General features: G+C 46.5%; 1 long non-coding RNA gene across 1 annotated transcript; it reads left to right on the top strand.

Moving 5' to 3' along the window:
* Nucleotides 1-2,202: 2,202 nt before the first annotated feature.
* On the top strand, nucleotides 2,203-19,995 carry LOC121338366. Its single transcript, XR_005953021.1, has 2 exons — nucleotides 2,203-3,507; nucleotides 19,152-19,995. It is a non-coding gene; the product is annotated as an uncharacterized LOC121338366 (long non-coding RNA).
* The last annotated feature ends 889 nt before the right edge of the window (nucleotides 19,996-20,884 follow it).

The raw sequence follows: 20,884 nt of genomic DNA on the forward strand, positions 1-20,884 counted from the left end.
GATTCTGCACACCATGAAGGGCAGCCAGCAGGTATTTGTGAGAGGAGATGAAGTCCCAAGACCTGACCTTCTCAGGTACAGAAGTACCTCCTGCCAAGTGAAGACTTGCCTGAAATATGCCTTATGCTGTTACTACCACAGGGCTGCCAGGGGCATCAGTGGAAGTGGGAATGGGCTGCCAGCAGCTGAGCACATCCCATGGGATCAGGCTCCCTGCAAAAGAGCTCCTGCTGGGCAAAAATGTTGTGTGAAAGTCTTGCTCTGCTCTCATGAAAATTAAGTGGCGCTTCACATCAGCACTAGTGGGGGCCTGGTCGAGACAAGAGGCAACATGTTTTGAGGCTACTGAAAATAGCAAATTAAGCAGTTGGTCAGGACATCAGAGAAGCAATGTGCCATCAGCTCACTTAGGGAGGAACTCCATTCCCTGGCTCGTGCTCTACCTTCCATACACACAGGTACTTTTTTTTGCTGTGAATTTGTTGTTCTCAGAATTATTCTGTGGTGTTTCAAGCAGCTACATGATTGAGACTGGGGGAAAAATAGTATTAAAAAAACCCTAAAAAATGAGAGTGAAGTTGGCAGATGTAACTTGCATCCTGTAAGAGTAGCAGTCTCTTATTTCCTGAAAGGTGATGAGGCCTTTTCTTGTTCAACCCAAGTGATTTCTACAGCAGCTATTCCCTTCACCAGAGAAAAGTTGAGTGTCTTTTACACCTTTTTGGGAAGTCTTAATTTCTGCTGTACTCTCTAGGCATCATCTCTGCAGAACCCTTCCAGATGGTCAAGAAATTCTTTATTTTTCTACCTTCTGCCAGAATGTCTTATTTTCAAAAGGCTCACAGAGCTCTGTCCCTCTTCCAACCTTTTTGCCCATGGTCCATGATTCACTTTGCATTCTACTATCTGTTTTATACAACATGTTCCTTGGCTCTACATATTCATCAGGCCTCTAGCCAAGGAACACGTTCTTCTGTGTAGAGGATGGCTTCACAGTGTTGATCGAGAGCAGTTCCGTGGCAGATCAGTTCAAGTTCTCTCTCTGGCATTCTATCCATGCAGGCCAGGTAGTGTCACTTGCCACATCCATAATGATGCATACACAGGGCTGCCTTGTCCTCAGTATAGACACAGGAAAAAAATGTGGTGTAGATGACAGAGAGGCACATTGGGTGCTGAAACCAAAGATTTAAAGGATGAGGCCTCTGGCTGTTAGCTTTGATTACCTCATGCATGAGCATACAATTATTTAATGCATGAACACACAATTACCTCATGCATGAGCACATAACTACGTCACGTGTAAGTGCACAATTATGTCACACATGAGCACACCATTACATAATGCGTGAGCACAAAAGTCACCCAAAAGAATCCAAAACCTTTTCAGGTCCTTGTGGCATTTTCTTAAAAAACATTTACAACTAAGTGTAGTGTAAAGAAACTACACAATTTATTTATACACGGTACAGCTGTGCTTTGTGCCCAGATTTTCTCAGTCATAGAGATATGCTCACCCAGCTTTACTGGAGATGTAAATGAAGAGACTTGGCACGTATGGAAGGACAGAGTATGTCCTCTGACATACCTGGGATACACACAAGGTGTCCATGCCCACTTCAAGGTGTGCAGGGGAAGGCTGGACATATAGGGAGCATTGCAGGGAACAGTGCAGGGAGATGTACGGGGAGACGTGTGGGGAGATACCCATAGAGCAGTACGGGGACACATACAGGCAGCAGTGTGGGGAGATGCTGGCTGCGAGCAGCCTCGGTGCGTGCGGGGTGCGGAGCGGGTGTCACCGCCGGGAGATGCCGGGGTGCCCGCAGGGTTTGTCCGCAGGGTTTGTCCACAAGGTCTGTTCGTGAGGTCTGTCCGCGGGGTTTGTCCACAAGGTCTGTCCGCAGGGTTTATCCACAAGGTCTGTCCGCGGGGTTTGTCCACAAGGTCTGTCCGCGGGGTCTGTCCCGGGGTCTGTCCCCCCCGGGCCCGGCTCGACCCTCGCCCCGCTCCGCGCAGCGCCGGGAGCGGCCGGCAGGGGGCGCGCCGCCCCCTCAGTGCGCGGGCGGGGCCGGCCGTGCGGCGCGGCGTCGCGGAGGGCAGCGGGTGGGGAGGGCAGCCCGGGAGAGCTGCCGAAGCCGCCGGGCCGGGCTGCGGCGGGAGCTGCCCGGCGCAGGGGTGGGGACTGGCCGCTTCCTTAAACGGCGCGGGTCCGGCGGAGCGAGCCCGCACCGCCCCGGTGCGCCGGGCCGCGCCGACCCTCCCGGGACGCGGCCGCAACACGTGGAGCCAACTTTTGAGGGACGCGTGTCTGCGCCGGACGGGAGCCCCGCCGCCCGGGACCGCAACGCTGCACGGAGCAAGCTCGTCTCTCTCCGGTTTGATGGCTTTGGGTGTTGGATTTTGGCTTTTTTTTTTTTTTTTTTTTTTTTTTTTTTTCTTTCTGCTTTTGGGTGGTTTTGGTATTTTTCCCCTCTTTCCCCTACTTCTCTGGTGCTCGTGTGTTGGGACACTTCAATCTCGCTGGGGCAAACGCCGCGTTTGAAAAGCCGAGAGAAATGTTGCAACGTCCCTTGTGGCAACGCATTTTATTTATTTATTTTTATTTTTTGCCTTTTGCAAGGGCAAAGAGGAAGGGTAGGAAAAAACCCACCGTGATCAATACCGGTTTAAATACCCATCTGCGAGTCCCTCGGCTGCGGGAGGCAGGAGAGGGGAGCGCAGCCGCCCGCCCGCAGCCGCTGCTCCCCGCTCGGCTGTAGCTCAGCCCGAGCCCTTCCCGTGCGGATTCCCGAGGACCTGCGGCTCTGGGCGGGCAGGCGGCGGCGGGGGCCCACGAGCCCCTTTCCCGTGCCCCCTCCCCACTCAGAGCAGGTAACGGAGGGGCTCGGGATTTTCTGTCCGTTTGGTGTTTTCGCTCCCGCCTCTCCGCGCACGAAGTTCCCGCAGGAGCGGGAGCGGGATCAGCGGTGCCGAGTCACGATGGGCGTCGGGGCCCGGCCCGAGGTGCGGGACCGGCTCCGGGAGCCGGGACCGAGACAGCTCTCAAGTTCGGGGAGGGGGCGGCGCGGATCGCCGCCTCCCTCGGCCGGGGGAATGATCCCGCTCCGGCGGGGTCCCCGATGGCCCCGGGGCGGGGGCTCTGCGCTGGCCGGGGTTTCGTTAAAGATAGCGGTGAGTAGTGGTCGCCTGCGCCTGATGGGCGAGCTGAGGGCTGGGTCTTTGCGGGCGAGATGAGAGGTTCGTGTCTTCAACTGGCCTACAAAGTCCCAGTTCTCGGCTCCCGGGACCTGCCGGGCGCGCAGCGGGCGAAGACGGAGCGCGGCGGCGCCGCTGGCGCTGCCCGGGGCCGCTCGGGCGGGACGCGGGGCCCGGCCCGGGCGGGTCGGCTCCGGGCACGGCGGGCGGTGCTCGGGCGGCCCTCGGGGACCGCGGCTGGCCCGGCGCTGGGGCCGGCGGGTGCCGGGCTCGCCGCGGGGAGAGGACGGAGCTGGTTCTCCGCGAACCGTAAGTGCATTTTGTATTCTTCTGCCTCGGAAAAGGCCTTAAACGTGCGCGTCCTACCGGTGCTGGCGCCATCCCCGCGGCTTCGCGGCGGTCCGGACCGGCTGTGCCCGGCCCTGCCTTGGCGGAGAGAGCGCTCGGCTTCGCTCCCGCAGGACCATGTGCATCCTTCCCTCCGCTTTCACTTTCTAAAAACACATCTGTTTTATTTTTTTTTTCTTTTTCCTTTTTTTTTTTCTTTTTTTTTTTTTTTTTTTTTTTTTTTTTTCTTTAAGTAAATCTAGTCACATCCATACGGAGCAGGCGGGCTACCGGAAATTCTCTTACTCACCTAAGCGTTTTTACCACCCAGCATTCCGGAGTTCCTTGTTATTTGTCGGATTCCGATTCGGCATACTGCACGTCTGCAGACATTGGTTTGTGCTCCTTCTTTGGGCACGGGTGTATATACAACTCCGGGTGTGTATATTACTCTTGGCTTGTATAGCGTCATATTTATAACTTCTGTGCCCTTCTGTGTTATGTTACATTGCATTTTAAGTTCTTAGAACTATTTTGAGGGTCCTCATAATTTTTTGATTTATGTAGAGATGTTTTTACTTCTCTCTAGTAAAAAGTCAATGATATTGACCTCCAGTAAAGAAAAAGGCCAAGTGGCAACAGTATTCTCATGGCTAAGGTCTGTAAAAGCAACTGGAAGATTAAAATCTTCCTGTGTGTTTTTTGAGCCTCTTAGAATTTCATTTTCTCTCTGAAGTAGCATTTTAGGAGTCTACATTCTGTACGTGTGTACACAGACTCACACAACTTTTATGCTCTGTTCCCATGAAATTTTTACGAACAAACTCGGTTTTCAGCACAATTTTTTGTAGCCATTGCCCATTACAAATAAGTGCTACTTCTTTTGCAGTTAGGAGAAATTTACAAATGCTGTTACAGACCTCTGCATATTTTTTTTCTCACACAAGTGTTTATATCCAAACACTTGCGTGCAGCACACTAATGTGTATTAATAGCTATTGCTCTGACACATGTCAGGACATACAGACCTTGACAGATCAGAATTATCTCCTATGTCTGGTCCCTCAGGTGCTTTTGATTTGGGGGACAGTGGATGCAGTCAGGTTTTACTTGGGCCTGTTCTCTTCATGCACCTATTCTGGTTGGGAGCTTTCTTTGAAACCAAAATTTCAAGGAAAACTTTTTGCACATTTCTTTTCCCTATATGCCTGTTTTTCCAAAGAACCCAGTCTAGTGGCCACAAAAAGGAAAACTACCTGAACATAAGGAGTGAATGCAAAGATACTGTTACCCGTTTAGGAGAGAACCCCTCGGAGCCCACTCTGCTGGCCCGTTTGCAGCCATCTTCCCCCTGCAGATCTGTAGCCCTTAACCAAATGAATCTGCAGTGAAATCACAGAAATCTGATTCTAATCATCCGCCCTGGAACAAGTCGGCGCTACAAGAAGACGAGCATAGTGTAAAAATACTTCAGGCACGCGGGGCCGTGTCATTAACATTAAAACCTGATGGTGTGAAAGGGGGACGAGGAGCAAATTCCTGTGCCTCCTCAGCCCACTCCTTCCAACTTGTGCAACTTGTTAGGCATCTCTGGCAAGCAGCGACTTTTCTGGAGGTTGCTTGTGTTGCTGGTTGGGCTCCTGGACACGCTGGTGGGCTAAAGTGAAGTTTTCCCTTTCACACCAGAGTTTCTTAACTGTGCTGTTCTTTGTTAAGCTGGGTAAACAGCCGAGTTTAGCTTTTGTCAGGTTTAACATAATCTGGATTCTTTTTTTCCCAGCAACAATTAGTTTTTTCCTGCCTTTAAGTAGTTCTGGCAAGTTTTGTCCTTCTGAAACCTATTTTGGAGCACTATACAGCATAATTTCAGTTACTACCTTTTCATTTAAGTGTACCAGTCAAGATTCAGTGGAAGCCTGGCTTCTGTAGAAAGTGAGTGCTCAGCATTTTACAGTCACCAAGGCTTGTTAAATGTGTACCTTGGAGCTTCCAACTCCCTAGTCACTTTTAGAGTTTTTTTTCTTAATGGCATTTGCCAAGGTGAAAGGACACATTTTTTAAGCAATATTCATCTGTTTGCACTAGTGTGGATATAGTTGTCTATAGCTGCAAGAACTCTGTTGACAGACTGGCTGGTACTAGGAATGTGGCTTTCTCTCCATTCATCTACATTATTAGGATTATTTAGATCATAGCCACACACACTGCATTGACAGGCACTTTCCAACTTCTGTCTGTGCCCCAAAGAACATACAGTACAATGCAGATGTACTTCCCAGCATCTGGTTTACACTGTGGAGTTTAAACATTCTCTCTGAATTAATGTTCAGGCTGGAAGGGAACATTCCCTCATGCCCCAAGTGACTTTTTGTGGGTCAAATTACCAAGTAAAAATATTTTATTTTTAAATAATATTGCTCTGAAGGCTGGGTTGGGGGTAGACCATGGTTTAGCACTTTCCAAATGCTAGAGAAGATGGTTCAAGCTTCTGCTGCAAGTTGTGGACAAGCTCTTAAATTATTGTTTTAGCTCTGAGGCTTTCATAATGTTCTGTGCTCTCTGGGATGCAGATTCAATTATTCCCCCCTCCCCGGTTAATAATGGGGCTTTGTTTTATTTTCACTTATAAACTTTATGCCTCTCTTGCTAATCTTTCTGTGTGTACAAATATGCTTCCTTTGTCAGTCAGACTTGGCAATACTTAGGCCACACTAAACTAGTTCTGGGCAGTACAGCAAGGCTTTCTATTTATCAGGGCCTTTCCGGGGAAGTTTATTACACTGTAGGGGTGACATTTTCAGCCTTCTGAAAGAGTTGGTAAATATTTGGCAGGTTTTACTCCTTCAGAAAAAAAAAAAAAAAGAAAAAGAAAAAAAAAAAAAGAAAGCCCATATTTTCTCTGTGATAAGGCCTGAAAGAAAACTATCTAGGCATTAAGGTTTGAGTTGTCAGGCAGAAGGGTGGGGTTCGTGCAGGATATTCTTTGAATTGCCCTGAGTGAAGTCAAATGTTTGCCTGCAATTTAAGAGCCACTGTTCCTCTATGTTTGCAAATAGAGACCTTCGAGCCAGGGCTGTATTTTAAGTTGCAGGAGGGCACAGAGCAGAGCGAGCCTGTGATGTCTGGGTTACAGATACGTGTAATCAGGGACAGGTTGGAGTGGGATCGTGCCTGGGATCCGCTCTGCCATTTAGTACAGACCTTTCACAGAATGCTGGACACGCTTGTGTCAGAGCCTTGCACCCGAGGAGAGGGCTGAGCCCCACAGGAGTGGAGCAGTGAGCGTGTGCCCAGCTTGCAGGCACTTTTCCCTCCGCTCTTGGCTCCATCTGCAGATGGCAAACGCCGAGCTCGGGCTGTGCTCCATGCCAGCTCCTGTTCCAGGCCAGCTCTTCAGCACTCAGAGGCAAACCAGACGGGGAGGGGAATGTGCTTCTCCTTCCCACTGCTGGCCTACTTGAGAAAATCCTTCCAGCTCCTGCTGATTTCATCACTTCCCTTCCTGAGGACCCAAAAGTGCCAGGTCCCAGAGGGGAGGGGAAGAGGGGAGGAGAGCCTGGAAGAGGCTGCAGGATGGCTGGTGCTGGACCGCAGCGGGGGCTCACCTCTGAAGCTTTGGCTCCTTGCCACAGTCCGAGTGACAAGCCTGTCAAAGGTAAATTGGTGGCACCTGCATGACTTTCCAAAAGCACTTTGCTGTCTCCTTCTGCCAGTCTGATCTTGCTTAGTAGAGGGGTTTCTCTTGGGCTTGATTGCTCTGGGGGAGCAAGTGAGAAGGAGAGTAACAACTGCTCAGATCCCAAAAACGGTAGTGGCTGATGGCTGAGGTAGGGAAACCCTTCCTTGCTGAAGGCAGAATACCTCTGTCAGGTCCCATTGCCAGCCTGGGTGTTTGTGTGAACCTTGGTGTGAGCCAGCAGCAGTGTGGAAAAGAAATCATGTGGCTGTAGACTGAAGAAAATGAGCCAGGATGATGGTCTGGGGACAGCTTCCCCTTCCCAATTCATGGGCTTTGGATTCATGGCATATTTCTTTAGCACTGAAGAATCAAAATATTTCCAAGACATTGCTCAGTAGATTTGATTTTGGATAAACTTCCTGAATTTTATTTGGCTCTTGCTGGCCTGTCAGTTTATGAGGCTTAGGCTGTTGGGTTTTCCCTTCTATGGCAGCAGGCAATAGGCCTTTTTGTGCTTTGGGAGAAAATCCTTCATGGTGTCCCTGATGTCTATGTGGGTGGATGTTGTGCCCACATTTGCAGGATTTCAGTATTTTACCAATACAGATTTGTTAGTGACACCATTTATAGGTCCAGGGCTGGAGTTGTGACTCCTAGATCATGCCTGATAGAGCTGCAATTCATTATTATTATTTTAAATGCAAAGCATCCCACCTGACCAAGGCTTTGGGGTCCTGCTCAGGCATTTACTGTGCAGAACTTGGCCAGTGGTGGGCAGGTGTCAGCCCATGGAGTAATGCCCACTGCTCCAGGTGGGATTCTGAGGAGCAAACATCACCTGAACTGTCCAGTCCAGTCTGCTGAAAGGTTCTGGATGGCTGGGGGCTGGGCAGGATCTTTTCCCATCCTTTTGCTGGTGAAATCCAATGAAAGAAAATAGTGGCATTCTAGTTCTCGCAACTGGTTTGAATCTCTATAAATGCACTTCACTTTTTTTTTTCTTTTCCCATTCCATGTATGGAATTTCCTCAAACTATAAAATTTGAAAGCAGATTTGATTCAACAAAATCTCTCTGCATGATAACTTTTGAAGTATGGTGAGGAACTCAATTTAAAATACTTTAATTCAATCAGCAGGCTGTAGGAACTAATTTACAGTGGCCCAAAGGCCTGCTAAAATTAGTCATGGTTTTATGTTTTTGGAAAAAAACTCTTTAGGGGTGGCTCTGTTGTTACAAAGAACAGGACTTTTGAGTATATGACTGTTGGTAGGGTTAAATTCAAATATGCAAGTGCAGTAGTTTGAGGAATAAATTCCAGAAGCTCAGCTGCATTACAGAGCAGCGATCAGGTTGGGTTAGGCAGAACTGCTGTGGACTGAAACATCTGGAATAATATCACATTTCCCCAAAGTGGAATTTTCTTTAAGAGCAGCAGCAATTGCTAATATTTGAGAGGGTGGAGCCAGCAGTAACCTACAAATGGCTGGAAAATGAATTAAGAATTTATAGAGTGAAATATTGAGACTTTGTCAGGAATCATGATTTTGATTATGATCTCTTGTTTAAAGCATCAGCTAATTCTGAGAACTGGGGCTTTCCAGGCTGTGGGGATTGGTTGGGCAGTTTCTGCCGCAGCCAGAACTCGGCTCCTTGGCACTTGGCTTTTTAGTCTTTTGATGAATTCCAGTGAAACAAGTTGTGGCAAACTGATTTGGAGCTTCGGAGCCAGAATATGCATGAAAAATCTTGTATGAAGTGAGAGATTGTTTTGTAAAGAATTTGAATGTAGTTCAGTTAAAATATGCTTGATTTAAAGCTGTAAATGCTATTTTGATTTTTTAAAGAAAGATAAAGGTTTCCTCAATTCCTGCATTATGGGTGTCTTTTACTCTTGAAGGATACTATAAAAGACTTGAAGTCTCAGTTGCATATTAAAGTACTTTTTATTAAAAAATTTGCTTTTGACTGCAGAGATATTTTGTATAATTGTGACTTCCTCTGTTAATTTGGAATGAAATATTTCTGGAGAAGAAAAACATTTCCATGCAAGTAACAGTTGTACAGAACAAGAAACAGAAAGGTGCTTAATCACAAGTGAGCTCACCCATTTTAATTTACCTTGGACCATAACACCAAAAGAAATAATGTCATTTGGAAAAAAAACCCCTAATCAGATATTTACAGTATCCATTTTTTCCATCTTGTGGATTATTCAGTGCTGCAGTTAATGGTTTACATCAAGCTTTCAGTACATTAAGAATGTGTCCTCCTGTACACACCCCAAAACCAGCCTGAATCCACATTTTAGAAACAACCTAAATGAAGGGGGCTTTTAAACAATTTCACTGAACAATAAAATTCAACTGAGTAACTTAAGCTGAATTTCTTAAATCTGAGTCAGTAAAGAGTTCCCAAAATGTCATGCACAATAGATTGTAACAAAGGAACAGAACTTCCCCGAATCTTTGCACAGTGTTTGTTACTGCAACTCAAAGTGCTACTTTGAGAGTAGAATTACTTTACTCCAAGTCCCAGCCTAAATTTAGCTCCAGGATTCACATACTGCACTCGCTTCATTGGAAGAGTTTGGTTTTCTTGCAGCATATTTGAGCTAGTTTTGCATCTCCTTGGGGAATAAATTACAGCCTGAATGAGAACATTCACACGTATTTATGGCATTAATGCTCTGTGCAGTCGGAGGGGCTGTGTGCAGTCAGCCTTTAAAACTAATGCTACCTCTAGCCCCCTTCCAGGGCTTCATTTAATTTTTTTGTATCAATGGCCATCAAGGGCAGTGAGAAACAATGAAACATTTTTTTTTCTGACAGTGTTTCTTTGCAAACATAGCAATAAGTTTCTCACTTTAGAATTTCTATCAGTGAGCTCTTTCCCCCACCCCAGCCCAGCCCCATGTAACTGCACTTGTATAGCCCCAAATAAAAATGCAATAAATCCAGAGTAAGAAAAATGCTTATGAGCAGTTTAAAGTGTTATGTAATGCTAGTTACATAAAGTTTTGGACGTCTTTGTACTTTTATGGTATTATTGCCTTCAAAAAGAACACAAACTGTAATTTAATTTCAAAACATTTGATAGTAGTTTTGTCTTAAAATACATAAATTTGGCTTGTAGATGTAGCTACATCACGGAATGAATTTACAGCTCTCCAAAGAAACAGCAGGTGTGCCCAGTGCTAAATAAAACATCTCCTGTAAGCCAGCAGAGATCTCCTGATCTGCACCAGCCCAGGATTTATCCTGTGCTCTAATTTTGGTGACGGGTAATGTTTTCAGACAAACAGTCACGAGCACGCTATCATTTTATAGCACTATGCTCAGAACTGCTGGGAAATTCTGATACTTTCAAACCTTCTCTAACTTTGAAGTGTGTTTTCCAAACAGAAGTATTTTATAACTGGTCAGCTATCAGTATTGCATCAATGCCGAATTACAGTCAGTTGTTTGCAGGCAGCAATCAGGGTTTCAGTGCTTAAAAATACATCTAAAGAGGCTGTTGCAAAGTACAGTATGAGCTGTGCTGTAGGGTGGCGTGGATGGGATTATAATCCCTGAAGCTCTGAGCTGGTGGGCTGCAAACATAAGGGTTTCTTTAAAAGCTGTGGTCAGGATCTTGTGTTACATGTGCCTCTCTTACCTGTGGCCTGTGCAGTGCACAGGAGATGTGTGGAATCAGTCACCAGGCTGAGCTCTTCCTCTCCTGTCTCCTGTCCCACTTGAGTAAATTCACACCCTGAAGGAAACACTTGAGTGAAAGAAATGTAGTACATCCCAATACAGCTTCCAGAAATAGTCTCCCACCTGAATGATTTCCACAGCAACCAAAGCTTTTACTTTTAATGAAATTTGCTATTACTTCACTATTCCAGGCACAGCTTTGAATGCAAGCAGCGCTGCTGAGCTATTACCTGACAACCAGAAGCCTCTTGTTCATGAAAAGTATTTTTAAAGGGATAGAATTTCCCCTTTTGCCAAGCATTTCTTGTGCCCCCTGCAGTACTGAAGGGCAGTCTGGACACTCACAGAGCATTAACTGGTAACATCTCATTCTCACTGAAATATCTCATTAGAAGTGTCTGGCAAAATGATTCCTCATTCACCCAGTATGGAGTTCAGTTAACTTCATCAGTCTAAACAGTGGGTTCTTGGTCTGGACTTCCCCTCAAGGCAGAGGAAAGGGGGAGATGGCTCCAGGGTCAGGGTGTCTCACTGAGCGAGTTAATACTTGAGGCTGGGAGACAGCTCTTACCTCACTAATCAGGAAGTTTGTACAATCAGTTTTGAGTCACAGATGTGAAGGCTCCCCAGTCACTGATGCAAATGGAAAGGTTTTTAACCACATATTTCATTTAACTCTTAGATTTGCTTGATGTCTTTGGTATGAGAGATCTAAAACTTGTAGATGAGAAGCTCCTCCTGTAACAGGGGACTGGTGGTTGGGCACTGAACACCCGCAGGCACCAGCACCAGGGTGTACCTGCAGCACCCAGCTGTTCTGAATGTTGCTGTGACTTTCTTTCAATCTCCATGGCAAGTGAATTTGGTTTCTTTAACCTATTCTTATGGCTCTGAACTAATAGCAATTTTAAGGACACCTAGCTCAGCTTCATGTTGCCAAATCCTGTCTAGTGTAATGACATTCAGCAAATGAGGGGGGTTGTCCTGTGACTTGCTGCTGTAAGGAGCTTATAGATATGTAGAGTTGGACCCCAAAACCAGTGGGCATTCTCCACAGTAACCAGTGTAACCACTGTAACCAGTGTAACCACAGTAACCAGTGCCACTGTACCTGGCAATCTGCTTCCTTTGAAAAAAAAAAACCATTTCAGAGTTACCCATAAGAAGTAATGCTGAAATGAGAGGGAAAAGTCATGTAAATTCTCCCACACATGCAGCACTAAGTCTGGGATCCCTAATAATGTAAACTTCATTTTCTTTGCAAGATTTTACTGCATTTAGTACAAAAAAAAAAAAAAAAAAAAAAAAAAAAAGCTTAAGCTTACAACAAAAACATCTTAAGCAGAGAGCAATATAGTTTAAAAGCTCGAGATCAATGTGCTTCAAGAAGAGTGAGTGCACCTGGGCTCGGCCAGCTGTCTCTCTGGGAACTGCGGGGTTTTTTATCTTCTCTGTTGTGCCCCAGTATCCAAAATAGACACTTTTTATGAATGCACTGGCAAAGAACAGCATGTGATGGGATTAGTGATGAGGCGAAGCCAAAACACTTATCAATTATTGTATCTGTTTACTTCCTCAAAGAAGGCTCCCTTCAGAGGCACGTGCCTCCTCTCTTGTAACCAAACCCTCTGTGCTCTCCCTCGCTTGTTGAAAATTGATTTGCACATGCTTTGCTCCAGTGGAAGTCTCTTGGCTTGTCCCTGTGAAATGTCACTGCTGGTGGGTGTAGCTGGTGGGTGTTCCCTGCCCTTGGGATGCTGGCACTGCACATGGGTCACACGCCTGCCTTGAGGAGTGGCTCTGTCCGATCCATCAAGGCTCCCTGAGCGCCACAAAAAGGGCACTTGTGTCTAAAAAAAAAAAAAAAAAGTGGAGCTTTCAGGTCCCAGTCTTCTCTGCTTGCTCCTCCCCAGGGAATGGACACAATTTGACCTTCCTATATTATTTTGAACTAGGAAAAAGCCTTTGCTGGAAAGGTAGAAAAGTGCAGTGAAAAAAGTTCCCAGGATCGTGTAAGCTGTGGCTAATGAAATGTGGATTTACGTGACCACCCATAGCTGTTGCACATTTTATGCTTGACTTCTTCCATGCGATGAGTCCACTGCTAGCAGGGGCAATAGTTTCAATTATATGCTCCATACTTTTTTTAGGACTTTGTACACTGCCCAGACATAAGGGAACTAATCCACAAAGTGTGCAAATGAAATTAATCTAAGTTCTTACCTGAAGCAGTATCCAGGCAAAGTAAAAAGCTAAACCAAATGCTTTTTAAAAGCTTGAAAATTACAATAATTAGCTCATGTTTTAATGTTAATACATTCTGACCATATACGTATTATTATAATGTTCATAATCAGTATTGGTGCAAAAATGGGGAGAATAAGTCCAAATTTGTAATTTTTTAAAAAGTCAGAAACTAGACTTTGTGTGAATTCTTTGGAGCATATGAGCACAGGAGTATTCTTACATTCTTTCCACTTATTTGACCTCAAAAAACTGGTAAGTGGAGAGCACTAGAACACTTGATAGATCTGCTTAAAGCTCCAGGTCAGTAGCATGCTTAAGCACATGCTTAACTTAAAACATACAATTAATCACATCCCTTGTCCACAGAGTAATTAAACTTGTGCTTATGTACTTTGTACAGCACAGTACCTGCCTGCAGGCGTTCTCTGAATAATACTGTGCCTGAGAAAGTGGTGAATCAGAAAGTGATTTTTGGCTGGAGTTTGAAAATGAGCTTAAAAGAGTGAGTTAGGCACTCAGAACTTGTTAGATTTGAATAGCTACGGAAAAGCTAGTCTTGTCAGCAAAGCTGAGTAAGTAGCAAGGTGTGGCCATTTTCTTTATGGTAATGCCTCAGTTTTGTTTAAAGTGAAATTATTTTAAAAACCCTTTTGCTTGGTAATTCCCTGCTGCTCTCCTAAACTCTTTGCTTCCCGCAGTGCTGGGCAGACCAGCAGAGCCCCGGCGGGGCAGCCTCTCTCTTAACTCACTGGTCAGGGTTTAGGTGGGTTGAGCACTGGGGCCAGCACTGGCAGGTCGAGGCCAGCAGCGTGGCTGCTCTTCCTGCCATTGATCAGTCTGGGCAGGGCTCTGTGGGAACGCACTCCTCTGGAGCCAGCAGGCATACAGGCACTGCTGGTCATTATCCATACCCCCCAGCCCTCTCCAGCTGCTCCAGCACTGCTGGGGCCAGAGCCTTGCTTACAGCTGCACTACTGAACCCACCAGCCGATGGTACTGAGTGTTGTCCTGGGCAGAACTGTGACTAGGACTCCTCCAGCCAGTCCTGGACATTGTCTGAAACTCAGCATGAGTGATGGACCATTATCAAGAGGCTATTCAGATGTGTCTCCTTTTCCCCCCTTCTTTTGGAGACTTTAACGAGACAGCAGTGGCCAGACTGGGATAGTTGGCCAAGCCCTGATTAATTTGCTAGGAATCATGGAGCCTCTTCCAGCCACAGCTCCTCCCCTGGTATTTTTCTTCTACTGCTCTACTGTTCTCCCTTCCTGTCCCTGTCCTGGTGCCAGCCAGTTTGACGTGTCAGCCATCACACCAGCGCGCTCCCACCTGAGCTGCTCTGGGTGGGTGATTTCACCAGGCAGCACTGCCTTCTTCTTTGCCAGCCTCAGCCAGCTCATGGTCTCTTGCCCCTTGTGTGTAATGTGGCAGCCTCTAGTAGCTTGCTGATGACTAATTGTTTTATTTTATATACTTAAAGTCAGCTGCTTTAATCTGTTTGTTCTCCAAGGTTCTGTGTATAAATGCTAGTGAGGTCACCATGCTGAGGCAAACCAGGGCAGCATCAAAAGCTCCTCTTTGAAATATTGGCGCCTGGGTATCTGAATGGTGGGAGGCTCGTTTGCAAAGTGGTCTCTATGGAAAGTCTGTGTAATGTGTTTGATTATCCAACCTTGCCATTTTCAAAGGGACCCAGTCAAGATGAACAGAGCCTAGATGTACCATCTCGTAAAAATAACTTTGGCTTTCCAGCTCCTCTGCTGATGTTGCGAGTGGGAGGAAAAAAAAGTGATGCTCCAAAATGAGGATTGTAAAGAGAGAGGAGATGTCAAATGCACGTGGTCAAACCCACCTCTTGTCAGCCCTGGATGGGCACCCTGGAGGATGGGTGCTCTTCCAGTAGTGCTCCAGTGTTCCTGCTCTTTCGGGTCCCAGGCAGCTTCCCCCAGCACTGGCTGTCCCGGCCAGCAGCTCAGCTGGGCATCTCTGCTGGAGACAGTGACAATGGGGACATGGTCTGTTCCTTGGCAAAGTGAGGTACTTCCTGAATTCTCCTAATATGTGTATTTTTAATTTTTTGTGGGTGAGGGACAGGGGCAGAACTGGCCAGGATGGATCACAGTTCTCACTGTCCATCCTTTTTCTGCTGTACAGTTAATACTTTCTTGGGGACTGTTCCTGTAATTTTCAAGATGATGATCAGCCTGATCTTGGTTTTGAGAGAAGAATCAGAGCCACCCCTTGTTCCAAAAGCAAACCCCACAAGTAATGGTTTCTGGAAGTTTTGCCAGCATTTCTCCAAAGCAGCTCATTAATTTCAGGGCCATGCTGATATGGGTTGCTCTCTTGGTGTCATGTCCACTGGCTCATGCACCTCGAGTCAGCTCCAGGTTTGGGAAGTGTACAGTCCCAGAGTCCTCAGAGCCTTGCTGTACTTTCAGCTGCTCTGAAGGCAGCCCTTCATCTTTTCCCAGCTACGTAGATCCAGCACTGCTGCCATCTAAACCCGGAGGCAGAAGCTCTTGTCAGGGCACAGCAGGATGGGCAGCTGCTGGTTAAAAGGCTCAGAATCTCTCCTGTGAGTGGGTGTTACTCACTTGGTAATACCAGTCCATTCCAGCTGAGGATCTGTCCCTTTGTTTTGTGTATGGGACAATTTGTTTTCAATTTTTGTTTCTGAAAGGAAACTGTCAAGACAAAATTCACACTTAAAAAAATTAAGGGAAACAGCCTTTTGTCCGTTTCTAACAATCCCCTTCCATGACTAAAGCCGGAAGAATTCTAGAAACTGCAATAATTTTCTACCTTCACTTTGGTTTTGTTCTGCTCTTGCATTTTCTAAGTTTCAGATAGAGCAGGACAAAAATAATTTGAGTTAACATCACTGTAACTTAGAGATGTGTGCTTTGATCATCAGAAGCTGATTGTGCTTTATCTGGAAGTGGGACGGGGGCAGCAGGGAGCCAAGAGCAGCTTAGGCAATATTCACTCTTCTTGTAGTGCACAGCCTGGTGCTGGCTTTGCAATCCAAGAGGGAACATGCAAAACCTCTGTGGAGGGTGTTCCCCTTCAGCACATATCCATCCTCACTCAATTCTGCCAATGACCCAAAGACAGTAAAATAAAATTGGGGGTGAGACAGCCTGCCCAGGCTGCAACAACTCCAGTTACTGCATTTTTGTGCCCTGGGTCTGTTCTGCCTGCTCGTGGTGGGGGCTGCTGGGGAGGTTGTGCTCTCCCTGGGGCAGGGGCTCATCAAATTTTCTTCCATAGTAGTACAGCAGCCACTGCTGCAGGGACCTGATCCTGCCTGGGGCTCCCCTCAACTACAAAGAGTTGTTTATTGTCAATCCAAAGAGAAGAAAATAAAAACAAAAAACTTTCGAAAATAATAACAACATGCATCTCATTTTCATTATAGTCCTAAAAACTACTTGATGCTCATTCCAAAAGAATTGATTCCTTAAATGAATGAAGCAGCCAGGAGTGCTGCTTTCAGTGTGGGACTGCTGATGCTCTGACTCATGCTCTGCTTCTCGCGGGCTCTGGCTTTTATGCTTCATTTAGGACACCAACGTCATTAGGATTTAGAGGGCTGCTGCCTTTTTTTATTATTATTATTGTTACAGAGCTCTTGTAACTTGCTCAAAGATGCAAATAATTTTGGATCCAAATAATGGCTCATGTTTTATTACCAAATCGGGGCATAGGGCTTGCTTTCAGTTGACTTACAGAAGAAATAGTAAATGAAAATAAGGTGTGGCTCTGTGCAGTTCTGAGAGGGTCTCCAGGGTTTTTGGGTGCCAGGTTGTCTGTTACCATGGAGTGTCATCCCATGTGGGATGGGTGAGGATATTTGTCTTGTGTTGCACAGGGCTGGGACCTTTGTGACTCCCCAAGCATCCCTGGTCACACCAGCTGCGTGTGTGTCCCTGGAGGCGGCTTGTGTGAATGGCAACACCTGCAAACATGATGCTGGCAAAGGGTCCCTTACTGAGGCACCAATGTGACGCTTTTTCTACAAGGGGAAGGAAAATAACAAAAGCCCTGAGAGTGCTGAGGGGTTCCCTGCTTTGACACAAACTCTCCTGGAAGTCCTTGAGCATGTCACAAAGTCCTTCTCAAGGGCAACAGCTTGCAGGGATGCTTGCAAGCCCATTGTGGGATGGGGCCCACCCCAGCTCCCTGCAGGCAGAATTCATGGGGAAACAACAGAGCAGAATTGTGGGAATCTGCCTGTAGCTGCTGTTGAGTCCGTTGCCATCAAAATACTGATCAATTGAAATGAAAGTGTTACTCCTTGCCCTAAGAACATGCAGGGCTGGGCTGGGATTTCCAGGAGGACTTGTTGAAAATTCCCAGCCAAATACTTAGCCCCTTTTTAGTTGGAAATGTATAGATCTTCTTCAGATATTACTTTATCTGAAAGTTGTTAAGAAATCAGAAGTAATTCCCTAAAATTCTCCACTTTTTTTGTAAATTAAAGGCAACTGCTGCTGCAGATGGATGTGAACTTTCCTGCTGTGACCTGAGTGCTGCAAGTCCCCAGGGGAGCTCCAAGTGCCCCTGGGGTTGCAGGGTATGACCCAGTGTGGGATGTGTGTAGGGCCGGTCAGCCCTGGGGTCTCCACTCCCCCTGGCCAAAGGGGAACAAGGAGTTCCCCTGCTCACATGGGTGTCAGAACAAGGAGTACCCACAGGACAAGGTAATCCTGCCTTTTGTCCCTCTGGCTGGGGTGTTCCAGGGCTGCCTGCAGTGAGCTGTGCCAGCTCCGTTTGGTGGCATCCTTGCGAGTGACAGACGAGCCATCTGGCATTCCGCTGAAACTCAGCATGGCGTTCACTTAGGAGGAGCCCTCAGGAATGGCAAGGCAGCTGCACACCTTCCCTTGCCATGTGGGCTGGGTGCTGGGGCTGGGGCACTTCTGGGCACATCAGCAGAGCTGTGTGTGCCACGCTGGAGAGAATGCACCCTGTCAGACCCTGCCCTCCTGGGGACCGACTGAACGGCAGCAAGAAAAATGAGGGACTTTCAGGGGCAGCTGTGTTTTACTAACCCAGTCATAATGCCCCTAAAAATCCTTATTGTTCTTGCAATAGTCAACTGTGGCACGGGGAGGCCTGGAAGGAGAGCTCGGGGGCAGACAGCCCTGGGCAAGGAGGGCTGGCAGTCGGAGCAGGGTGTCAGGCTGGGACGGTGTTTCTGTTGGAGCGGAACTACAAGGACGTGGAGTTGTGACCTGTGGGGTGGAGCATGTGCTTCTCATGATGCTCAGGGCACAAGACCTGGAGCACAAAGATGGAGAAATTAAACAAGCCGAGTGCTTTCCCTCCCTGTTGTGTCTGACATTTCCCCCCACCAGAAATAAATGCGACCGGAGAGATGCACCCCAAGCCCACAGAAAGAGCCTTTACCCAAACCATTCCTTCCCTCCCAAATTTGTTTTACTCTTCTTTCAGCAAACTCATTGGAGGTCTCTGGTCATCCACAGCATCTTTCTCTGAGCTTTATTCCTGCTCTCATGTCTCAGACCATGATGAAGTAATTGCGTGCAAAGAAGCAATTTGTTAAACAGAACCATAATATTCAATTATTTGCCGTCTTTATGCATTCTAATACTTTACTTGCATTTCTGAGACCTTCTGTATGCTGAGTAAAAGTTTTTATTTTCGTTGAACTCTGCAGCAATGTTCAAAGCTTTTATCCTTTAATAACTCTAGGGGTATGGATACACAAATTAATGGCTCCCTGGCCCCACAGCAGCAGCAGTCCTTTCACATTGTCTGTGTGGATTACTTATTTATTACCTTTCTGAAAAGGCTTTGTTTATGGCTTTTAGCATTTTTATCAATTAATTGATATGATTATCAATTAATTCTGCTTTATATGCCCATGCTGCCCATGCCAATAGATTAGGAGTGCATGCTTTTTTTTTTTTTTCTTTAAACTGGGTTTTATGGCTCTGGAGCAAGATTTACTCATTTGTTATTTGTCATTCTCAGGAGCATTTCAACTGCTTTTCTTAAAGCTGAATTCTTTATAAAGGAGGAGTGACTAGAAACCCTGAGCTGAGTCCCAGGTCTGGCTTAACTTTGTAAGGCACATTGACACACTGAGGCTGCTCCACTTAAGGTATGGTATGAACCAGGAGCTGATCCCGTGGCTGTGGAATGAGTGTTCACATGGAGTCATCCTGCTGTAGCTATTGCAGCTGCTGTGTAAGCAAGTCCTAAAGGGCAATCCTTGTCCCAGTGACAGATAAGACAGACAATGGGCACAAGGAAGGCACCGCTATCAATGAAGGATGGATTCTGTTCAACCCGCAGGGAACAAAGAAACCTGGGCTGCTCAAGGCCCCACAGAACTAGCCAGGAGGGTCCTTGTGCCAGCTGAATCCAGGAATGTGACACTTTTGGAACTGTTTGTGTCAGGACTTTCTGCTTTGACACCAGTGATTTCTGAGACTGCCTCATCATAGGAAACCCCAGATCTGCTACTCCTTTCCACAAGGATTCTGTATCCAGCAACTCTTCTGTCTTCTTTGGATACTGAAACGAGATGAAAGGGCTTGAATGTTTCCTTGGCAAGATGGGTGGATGGAATTAGTTTAATCTGTTCTGATTCTGACACCTACAAGTCAAGTGACCCAATCATCTCTTCTGCTAACAGGCTGCAAAGCAACACTCTACTACTATGGAATATTTTTTGTGATGAAAACAGGAGGATCGGGAATGGGGGTTTGTAACTTTTTTGGATGAGTTTCTGTTACAATTTTTATCTTTAGTATCAACACTTTAAATCAGGATATTTATATGGTAAAATAAATACATTTTTGCTCTGAAATACTGGAATATGCCTCCCCAGCCTCTTCCTACCTCAGCTCTGCCACTGTGAAGAGAAGCCACGCATGGATTTTAAGGTCAAGTCAGAACTTCTAACAGGATGCACACAGCACAACTCCTGCAGTTCATCCTGCAGCCCAGACCCTGATGAATGGATGTTTTCCTTATGTGCTGTGAGAACTCTGCCTATAGAAATGTCTGAGAAGCTATTCCAGGGCTTTTATAATGTATCTTGTTCCTTCTGGCAAGTTGCAAGTTGCCTGGTTATCCTGGCCTCTGTGGACAAAACCCTCCATGTGTGTGACTGCACGTGGGAAATAGGAGAGCACCATGATTTGGTGCTGTTTTTGTCAGATCTGTTCCCAAAGCAGCTCCCCCAGGTGCCACACTGCCTGCCAGAGGAGGGTTGGTGCAGCAGAGGTCTGTAGGATCACTTGGTACATGGCCAGGGGCTCACATGCAGGATCCCTTGTGCACATCCTGCAGTGGGATCCAGCCCTGCTGGTCCCTCTTTAGCACTTGAGGACACAGTCAGCAGACCAAAGTGCATTTCTTAGTGCCCACACTAAGCCACTAAGACATCAAGAACAAATCTGACTAGGTTAAATTTTCTTTTTAAAGTTCAGTGCCACTTAACACCTCCACTTTAGCTTGGAAAACAAGCAGAAATACCTAAAATGAAGGTGTTTTGAAAAGTACATGCAGGCAATTATGGGTTTTTTCAGACTCAGTTTCAGGTGATACCCTCAGCTTCTACTGCTGTTAAGCACTGCCCCAGACTTCCTTCAAGTTGCCATCCCTAGTCTGTGCTAGCATCATGAACATGAAAATAGATCCTATTGAAATGAAACACCCTGGTTCTCCCATGCACACAACTTTTTCTCTGAGAAACA

The sequence above is a fragment of the Onychostruthus taczanowskii genome, unplaced genomic scaffold (assembly GCF_017590055.1).
Source record: "Onychostruthus taczanowskii isolate IOZ18803 unplaced genomic scaffold, ASM1759005v1 scaffold30, whole genome shotgun sequence".
Classification (NCBI taxonomy): Eukaryota; Metazoa; Chordata; class Aves; order Passeriformes; family Passeridae; genus Onychostruthus; species Onychostruthus taczanowskii.